Below are 9,810 nucleotides of genomic sequence, written 5' to 3' on the forward strand. Positions count from 1 at the left end.
GTATAGCCTGAATCTTGTTATTCAGCTTTCGTGTAGTTATTTTTCCTCCTGCGTAGCGTGTGACTGAAAGCTTGCGTTTTCCTCTCTCTCGTGTGAACGAGAGACGACAGAGATCTACATAAGCCTTGATGGCGAGAGGAAGGAAAATTAGAAGACAAATAAGGGGGATAAATACACAGAAAGGTGTTGAAGGAAAACACTGTTTCGGTGTGTTACGTTTGCATGCAGTGATCGAAAAGTAGATATATTGTTAAAAGCCTTGTTATAAAACGGTCAGTTCTGGTCCTTGATTCTGATTGGCTGAGCGGAGTTCTACGCCGTTATAAAATACCCCAGTAACCCACTGCTTCTTGGGGCTTATTGCTTTATTGTAATGTAACGAAGTAAAAATACTTAGGTACAGTACTTAAGTATTTTTTGGTATCTGTACTTGAGTCTTTATATTTCTGCAGACTTTTACTTTTACTCCATTTCCTGAACAAAATGTATACTTTTACTCTGATACATTTCCCCTAATCATGTTCGTTACTACAAAATAAAAGCATAGAAACAGAACTGAAATAGACAAGTCGGCGATCCAGTCACCATGACAATGCTGAACTAATCATTGGTTAAAGCTCAATGTGCAAGTCCAAAATGTGCTCTCCGCGATTAATTTCAACACAAGGTTTTAATGTGCTGCTGCTTTTAATGATAAACAGCACATTTTTCAGTTTCAATGAATGATCAAATGACTGCGTTGTTACTGTGAGGGAAATGCAAGGAAAGAAAGAAGTAAGGGCCAGACAGATTTGTTCTGATTTTGTTCCGAGTTGTTAGAGGGATAATATTGGGGTGGGAGGGAACTATCCTTTTACAAAGTTATAAAGATGTGGTTTCTGAACTTGTATTTTGATAGTTAGCAATTTGGCAACATGTTGTTCCAGATAAAACACCGAGCTTGAGACAGAGCTTTTTCAAAGTTGTAAATTTCAACGTAAGCGCCATTTTGATCTTTATGCTAAAAATATAAACGCGTTTGCTTTACTTTAAATACTTAAGTAGATTTAAAATAAAAAAGTACTTTTGATACTTAGGTACAATATTTATCTGTTACTTTAAGACTTTTACTCAAGTCATATTCTAAAAGGTTACTTTCACTTCTACCAAAGTAATTTTCTGGTAAGATATTTGTACTTTTACTCAATTGCTTTTAGGTACTTTATACATCACTGGTTAAACACTTATATGCAAACCACACACTTTGCTTCACCAAACAAATTAAAATAATGAATTTCCTTACGTTGCTTATTATCACCCCTGCTAAAAAAACAAAAGAAACCATCACAGAAGCTGAATGAATTTAATACTAATTCTAATGGCTTCCATCACAATACCATTTTGAGCCGTTAGCATTTACCAATAAAACTATTACAAAATTCCTTTGTGAAGTGTGTTTTGGGCCTTATTCCAGTAGGATTTAATGGTTTTCTACTGGTTCCCGTCGACCAGATAACATCCCACCAATACAACCCAGCACATAACCAGTTGAGACCATTATAGTTTACATTAAAACCAATGCAATTGAAATTATAACCAATAAATCCATTCGAATTCCGGTTATTGTTTCCATTGTTTTCTTTTCTAGTAGGATTGCCAGTGATAAAAGTAAATATATAGACAACCGCCTTTCTTTTTTACACAGGGTTCTTGTTTTACTTCATTTGTCTCTTTGGCAGACCTTTTGACATTGAATTCTTAAATTGCCAAACTCATGAAACATCCACTGTTTATATCTACATTTGTTTCAGCGAATAAACTTTACACACCCAGAAACAATCCCAGAGATCTTTTGACAAAGATAGATTTCTTAATCTTCAGCTTGCATGTTCTGAAGAAAATATGATATCAGATCAACTCAGGGGCGTAGCCAGAACTTTTTTTTAGAGGTGGTAAGAACCAGTGATTTTATTAGGGTGACCAAAAAATCCTTACAGACAGAAATTCTTTAACTTCTACTGTGATTTACACCAATTCTTCATTACACATAGTTTGCTGGTCAAAAACATACACAAAGAACGTAAAGTAAACAATTTATTTGCAATGCTTTCATGTGCTAACTTTATTTAAAATAATTTGCTAGCTATCATTTGCAGTAAGTTAGCATTTTTTATAGAAAATAAACATTGCAGTACCCCAACTTAAACTCTCGCGAAAATGTAATTAATGAATGAAATCCAGTTGAACAAGACTGATTTTACGGACTTGATCCTTCTGCTCGCGATGAACTTCAATGGTACACAGACAGTACAATGTCACGATAGCAGCTGTTCACCTATAGCGCTCAGACAGTTTGCGTCAGTGCGTCAGCTTATGACATCATATTAACGCGAGTTGTGTTGGTTATAAATATTTGCGAGGTCGTGACATGAGTTCGGGAGAATGTCCATTTAATAGATAAATCAGATTAGACAGAGATCACAATCCACACACACGCATTTCTCCTAAGGGCTGATGTAAACGCAGGTGGAGTGATATACTTATAGAACCCAACCCTTCCCCCAGGCCACATAGATAAAGAACCTAAATGTTGTTGTAAGATTACCAGATACTGTGTGTTTGTACTTTCACACATTTTAAAATACTGTAACATTAATAGTATAAGTAGTAAAGCTACTTTATTCCAACAATTGCTTCAAGATATTGACTTATTTTATCAAATAATTTATATGGCTTCATCAATCCAGACACAGATGATGGACAGCGATACAAAGAAGGGACGGAAAAAATAGTATTTCTGTGTGAAACCTTTCTTATTTACTTGTTATTTATTACATTACAATGTCAATTATAATGTAACATTTCAATTAAATTAAAAACCAAGAATTTACAATATTTGTTAACATCAGTTAGCTTACCAATAGCTAACATGAACAATATGTCTAAGGCATTTATTAATCTCAGTTCATATTAATTTCAGCATTTACTAATACATTTTTTTAAATCGAAAGTTGTATCTGTTAACATTAGTTAAAGGGATAGTTCACCCAAAAAAGAAATCTCTTTCATGAATTACTCGCCCACAAGTTGTTCCAGCCCTGTGTAAATTTCTTTGTTTGGTTGAACACAAAGAAAGATTTCTGGGGCACCATTGACTACCATAGTAGAAAAAAAGTTTTGAAGAATTCAGGAAAGCAAACAGTTCTGGGACACCTTTGACTGCCATTTTAATTTTTGCTAATATTTTTCTAAATATCTTTCAGAACAAAGAAATGTATACAGGTTTGGAACAACTTGAGGTTGAGTAATTTCGGGTGAACTATCCCTTTAATGCACAGTGAACTAACATGAATAATTGTCACATTAACAAAATTCAATAAATGCTGAAAAACCATGTTGCTCATAAACTAAGTTCATGCTAGCTACTGCATTTACATATGTCAACAAATACATTCATCAGTGTTTTTATATATATGGATATATACAGATGTGTTTGCTGGTTCTCTAAGAGCTGTCCAGTATATTGGAATGAACTGTGGGCTGCGTGAATGCTCTTTTCAGCAATTCGTCTCATTCCGCTCATTCCTGTGATTAGCGATGCTAGCCAGGAGCCGTATCGCTACAATGCATTTCTCACGCGGGGACAAGCGGCCTCTCTATTCCTTCTTTGCTTTTCTTTTACTCCCTTACACGCTCCTTCATTTGGACACTTGGCAGGAGGGTCAGAAGAAAGGGGATTCACACTTTCATTCCCTCGTTCTGTCCTTTTCTTCCCCCTCGTTTCTGAACATTCGTGCTGGTGGGACGGCATTCCAGGGCTTTGTCTGAGGTCAGGACGGGCTCAGAGATGTTTAATGATGGGGTTACATGAATGGTATCTCTTCTTTCTTTTATGAGAGTTGGAAAAGAGGAAATCTGAAGTGGGTAATAATGTGTTGTTATAACTTAAGGACACAGTTTCTGAATGGGATTGGATTACACACACACACAAGTAGATATTAGCACACTTTAATTGTGGCATCATTATCAGCGGAAAAAGGCAAATAGTTTCACACACACACACAAACACACAGAGTGTTGCTAGAGGGATGCAGGTGTGAAAGGCAATAAGGCATTGTAAGAGACCGGGCGGGTCAAGGAATGTTCCAGGTTTTAAAACAAGTTAAAGAAATGCAGTAGTTCACCCAAAAATGAAAATTTTGTCTTTCTCTTGTCATTACAAACCTGTCTGACTTTCTTTCTTCCGCAGAACACAAAAGAAGATATTTTGAGGAATGTTGGTAACCAAACAACGGCCGTACCCATTGACTTGCATTGGATTTGTGTCCAGACAATAGAAGTGAATGGCTACCGCCATTGTCCGGTTGGCAACTTTTTTTTGTGTGTTCTGCAGAAGAAAGAGTGATACAGGTTTGAAATTTGTGGCACAACACTTTTTTTATCTGGTATACTTTTGTCCTCATTGACTTCTATTGCATGTGCGAAAGCCACAGACACAAGAAAGCCATGCAGGTTAAAAACAACATGAGAATAAATACAAATATATTTATAAATCATTTTCAGATAAACCAGTCCTGCTCTTATTAATACACACCACGTGCAATTATTATCTAGTTCCTGTCTTTACACACACACATTTACATCCATTCAGTTCCTGTCATGTCTTGAATATTTTGAGTTACTGCAATGCATTATACCATTATTTGTTTGATTCGCACGGCTGACCTTTTTAAAAAAGACTGATACACATATATGCACACATCAAACACAATTAAAGTCAGACATGGTCTGACCTTAAGTAAAAGAAAGTAATTCTGTTCACATATTCAGACATAAAATAATAGATTACATACTTAAGCACACACATGCATAGCTCTCATAGCCATTTGTGCAAAGGTAAAGAATGTCTATTAATCCTCTAAAAGCCCATTGAGTGGGACAGAAAATGTCGATGTGTTTTTCTCTTTGCAGTAACTCAAAGACACATAGTGTTTCACACAATATCTCACTTCCTGTTGCAGTGCCATTAATGTAGGAGTCCAGCGGCGTGCCAGCAGGGCCCTCAATAACAATCGGGCATGCGAGAGACAGCTCTTCTCAGTTCACATACCACCTGTGTAAGTGTTTATGTGGGGTTGACCCCAAGAGCTCTCCACTGAGTGATTATGATGCAAGGTTTCTGTGTTTGATAGTGTGTCAGCAAGCAATGCACGAAATTCCCTCAAATGTTGTTTGTTTGAGATGTGCAGTATTGTCTTTTTCGCTGACATCAGACAGTCAGATAAAAATGAAGAGTATGTGCAGAGGCAAGCATGTAAGAAAGAAGATCAATGGATAGTCGTGACCTTCAAATATGGATGAGATGATAATCAAAGGGAAATATTTAACCCAATCAATAATCAATAAGTTATCTGTGTGTGCTGGGTTGAGCAGGAGCTGGAGAAAAAAAGGTCTGCACCTCTTTGCTGACCTGATTTGTCGATCTATGAGAAAGGATATAGATCGCATGGGGTCTGGCTCCTCACTTAGTTTAGTCTATTGATTTTTAATATCAAAACTTGAGATTCAAAAGCCAGAGGTCTGCATATGAAGCACTATCTGTGTAGGTATTTCATGTGTCAACCTTGAGCATTCCAATATAACAATTTTTAAGGTTTACAGGTTTTTAAGATGACCCTCTCTTGCTTCCTAAAGATGCGATCTCAATAACTCTTAATTCTTTTACAGCCCTAACACACCCTGTCCAGCTTGTAAATTACTTGCTTACACACACACACACACATGCACGCACGCACGCACGCACGCACACACACACACACACACACACACACACACACACACACACATTCTATAATTCTACAAAGCAAGATATTTACAACAAGACCTGTTCTATCGGTCCAATATTACTGTTAAAGCAAACTTTACAGGGAAGGTCTTTATTTGAACTTTAACATCACCTAATCCATTAGGCTGTAGTGTGCCACAAATCTACTGGACCACTAACTGTCCAATGCCATGGGTGGTTTATGGGATGCAGGTGGGATAATGAGATTTACCACCTCCAGAAACACACACACCTGGTCAGGTGATGCCCTACCTTGACACACACGCACACACTTTTCTCAAAATGTAATTTAATTTTATTACAAATACAATTCACAACATTACATATGTTCAGTACATAACATTCAGTACATAAGTACAAATATAAAGTGTGATGTAATACTATACTTTTCTTCATGTGTGCATGACTTTCAGCTCTGATATGCTTTTTCATTTTATTCTTTAATTGAATCAAATTAATTCTATAGATTTTTTTGCAATTTTGCATTGTTGCAAAGCGGCTTGACAGAATACACTATATGGGAACACTTAGAACAATTACTTATTCATATTTTTCCACATTTTAGGAAAAAAAAACATGTTGCAACAAAAAAATCAAAACAAAGCTTGTTATATTTTAGCATCTTCAGTGTAGTCACTATTTCCCTAGAATTTGCTGAAATGTTCTCTTGGCATTTCATCAAGCAGCTGGGGTGTCAACCCTGAGATGATTTTTAAACAATATTGAAGTATTTCCCATCTACACTGTGCTCTGGCTGCTCTTTTTTCATTATTTAGTCAAAAGTCATCCATTTCAAAGATATTTTATTAAATAGTTTAGTTTGTAATACAAAATGACATTTATGAACCCCCCTCTTCGTTCAAAACCATTTTATGATAATGATAATTAAATCATATCACGCCACATTTTCATCGTCTTTTGCATAAATGGCTATCATTTTTAACAGTTTATGCAAGTTTTGGTGTTTGTTTTAGTAACCTAGGCTAAATAGTTTGCAAATGTACATAATGTGTTGTCTTGAAAGTCATAAGTAGCTAATGAGACCTGTTGTCTCAGTTTGACTGTTTTTGTTAGACTTTGTTAAGTTGACAAGTTCTGTTGCTACTTTCCGATCATGTTTCTGGCTACATTTAAACATATTTGGCTTAAACATATGGCTACAAAATACATTGATAATTTAATTATTGCTGAAATGCTAAACATTTTTTTTACTTCCAAATAGGTGTCCAATGATGATAAATAAATATTTGATTGCTGAATATTGTACCCTTATTGAAGTAGCCGAATAGTAGGATCATGATGTTGCATACCATTGCAAGAACGACTGCCTGACACATATTATTATATTTATATTAATTAGAAATTATAGTTGCTATGAATACAGGGGCAAGTTGCATAAACTTAGCTGCTAAGTTAAGACTGTGTCTTAACAACTAATCTCACTAGCTAGCTATTAGTTAGGACTAAAAATTCTTACTTTTCAGATTTCAATTAGACCATTCTTCTTAATTAGATGACTAACTTGTAAGACTAGTCTGGCCCCAGGTGCCATCTGTTGTCTTCTTATGAATGACTTGTTTGTCATTGAGTCAGTATTGCTGATGCAAAGTAGGCCCTTCGTTACCAAACACCAAATAACTAAATTAGGATACAATTAAGAGTCAATCGCAAACTGTTAAACATTAAACTGTTGGTTACTTCAAAACTGATACCGGACACTACTGGCGCGACGCGACGTGACACGACAACGGCTGGTTCTTAATGGGCATCCAGTGTGGACAAAATCTAAAATCAAATGGGTGCCATCGTGCTGTATTGTCTTTATCGTGTCGTGTCACGTCCGGTGTAGACACGGTGTAAGCTTTATCTGGGAGATGCAGGGATATGCGAATATTTGATATTTGACTCAGGCAGAGAAAAGCTGTTGCTATCAAACATTGTTTACTTAATCAACTGAGTCCGTGGTATGGTGAAGGGATAGATCAAACTGCCCAAAAGTGATTTTATTTATATTATGTATGGCATTATAGCATTGCGTATTTATACGAATGCATGTATTTTACAGCATTAGGCCAGGTGACTTTGATGTTTTTTGTTACACAAAACTCCCTTTAGTTAAATAATAACATTCTTGTTTACTCGTCGTATCTTAATATTGGGAAATTGGACCTAATTTATGAAACACAAGCAGAATAAATGTTGGCAAAAAAGTTTGTAAAACCTAATTCTACCTGACAATTTACAGTATGTAGCAATGACAAACATACACAGATATAGGCCTACGAAGAAACATACAAAGAAATTAATACAACTCAGTACACTGTAAAAAATGATTTGTTGTTTTTTGTTGTTTCAACTTAAAAAAATAAGTTACCTTGTTGCCTTAAAATTTTAAGTTAGTTCAACTTAAAAATATTAGTTCACTTAATGAATTTGTTGCAAACTCGTTGTGTTGACTAATATTTTTAAGTTGAACTAACTTAAAATTTTAAGGCAACAAGGTAACTTATTTTTTTAGGTTGAAACAACAAAAAACAACAAATCATTTTTACAGTGTATCAATAAATAAGGTCCAAAGGTTAGTTTGTGTAAGGCCTAACTTTTACCTTGTTGACCCAAATTAATTAAGACATAGAGATTTCTTAGACTATACAAGAGTCCATTGGTTTGTTAACACTTTTTGTTTTGTCTGCGATGTGCTTCCTTTGCCTGGTACTATAGGCAACTATTCAGTCCGCGTTTTAACTCTATGCTTTGGGTCAGATGTGAATAAAGCTCTTTTAAGTAGATAATAATATCTTTTTACCTCATGTCATGTCAATCGGACGATTATTAATGGCTTTGTTTGCTCGGTTCTAAAGAAAGAATAAAGGAGCTGAAAGAGAGAAAGGGTTTTCCTAAGAAGATGAGGTCACAGGTCAAAGCTGTCGAGGGGTCAGAGGCAGGAGTTTGCTTCTGTGACAAGATGAGCTGCATTGAAGAGATTTAACCCTCTCTGACCTCACTGTCACACTGGATGTCTACTAAAGAGCACAGACCTTAATAGAGTCCAGCCTGAGCGCATGTGTGTGTAATACACTTTCTCGTTTTATTTTAATGCAGTGAGCTGAGGGAGAGATAGAGAGAAAGAGAGACTCGACAGGGGGATTTAAGAAAATAAAAATGAATGTGACAGGCTGGATATTAACCCAAAGACACATTTATGCTCTTTGACGTGCACATATAATATTTACTCGAACACACCGACATATAAACATCAAAAGGCACACACAGATATTTGGCCCATCTGTCTTTGCTTTTGAAAGGAGAGAGAGGTCGGATTGTGTCAGCTGTAGTGGACTGTGCTGTCCTCTTGTGGAAAACCATCGACCATTGGTTTTTAAATATTACGTTTGAAACCCCTTTGTAAAAACGTTTCATATGATTTTTTTCCCTTTACGTAGCCTAAGCCATAAGTGAGAATACTGCCATTAGTAATGCAATAATGAAAACATATGAGGTATTTCACTTTGACAGCTAGTTTTGCCTAAAGGTTTCAAGCAGGTGATATGTCCTGTTTGTCCAAGGCCGGTTTGGTTTTCAGTTAGACTTCATTTCTGTGTCACTTCATGGAGATGTTTGAACAGGAAAATTGTTTATATAAATATTCTTGTATATTTAAATATGTAAACTTGTGTGTGGGCATGTGTGTGTGTGTGTGTGTGTGTGTGTGTGTGAGTGTGTGTATTTTGTAAACTGGAGTTTCTCACGCCAGACTTCATAGTCATGTCTCTACTCACCAAGGACTCCATTTCCTGCTATTGAAATAACAGCCCTCTTCATTTCTGCTGGCTTATCTGCTCTAACACACACACACACACACACACACACACACACACACACACGCACGCACGCACGCACGCACGCGCGCGCGCGCACGCACGCACGCACGCACGCACGCACGCACGCACGCACGCACACACACACACACACACACACACACACAC

This window comes from Triplophysa rosa, linkage group LG6, assembly GCF_024868665.1.
Source record: "Triplophysa rosa linkage group LG6, Trosa_1v2, whole genome shotgun sequence".
NCBI lineage: Eukaryota > Metazoa > Chordata > Actinopteri > Cypriniformes > Nemacheilidae > Triplophysa > Triplophysa rosa.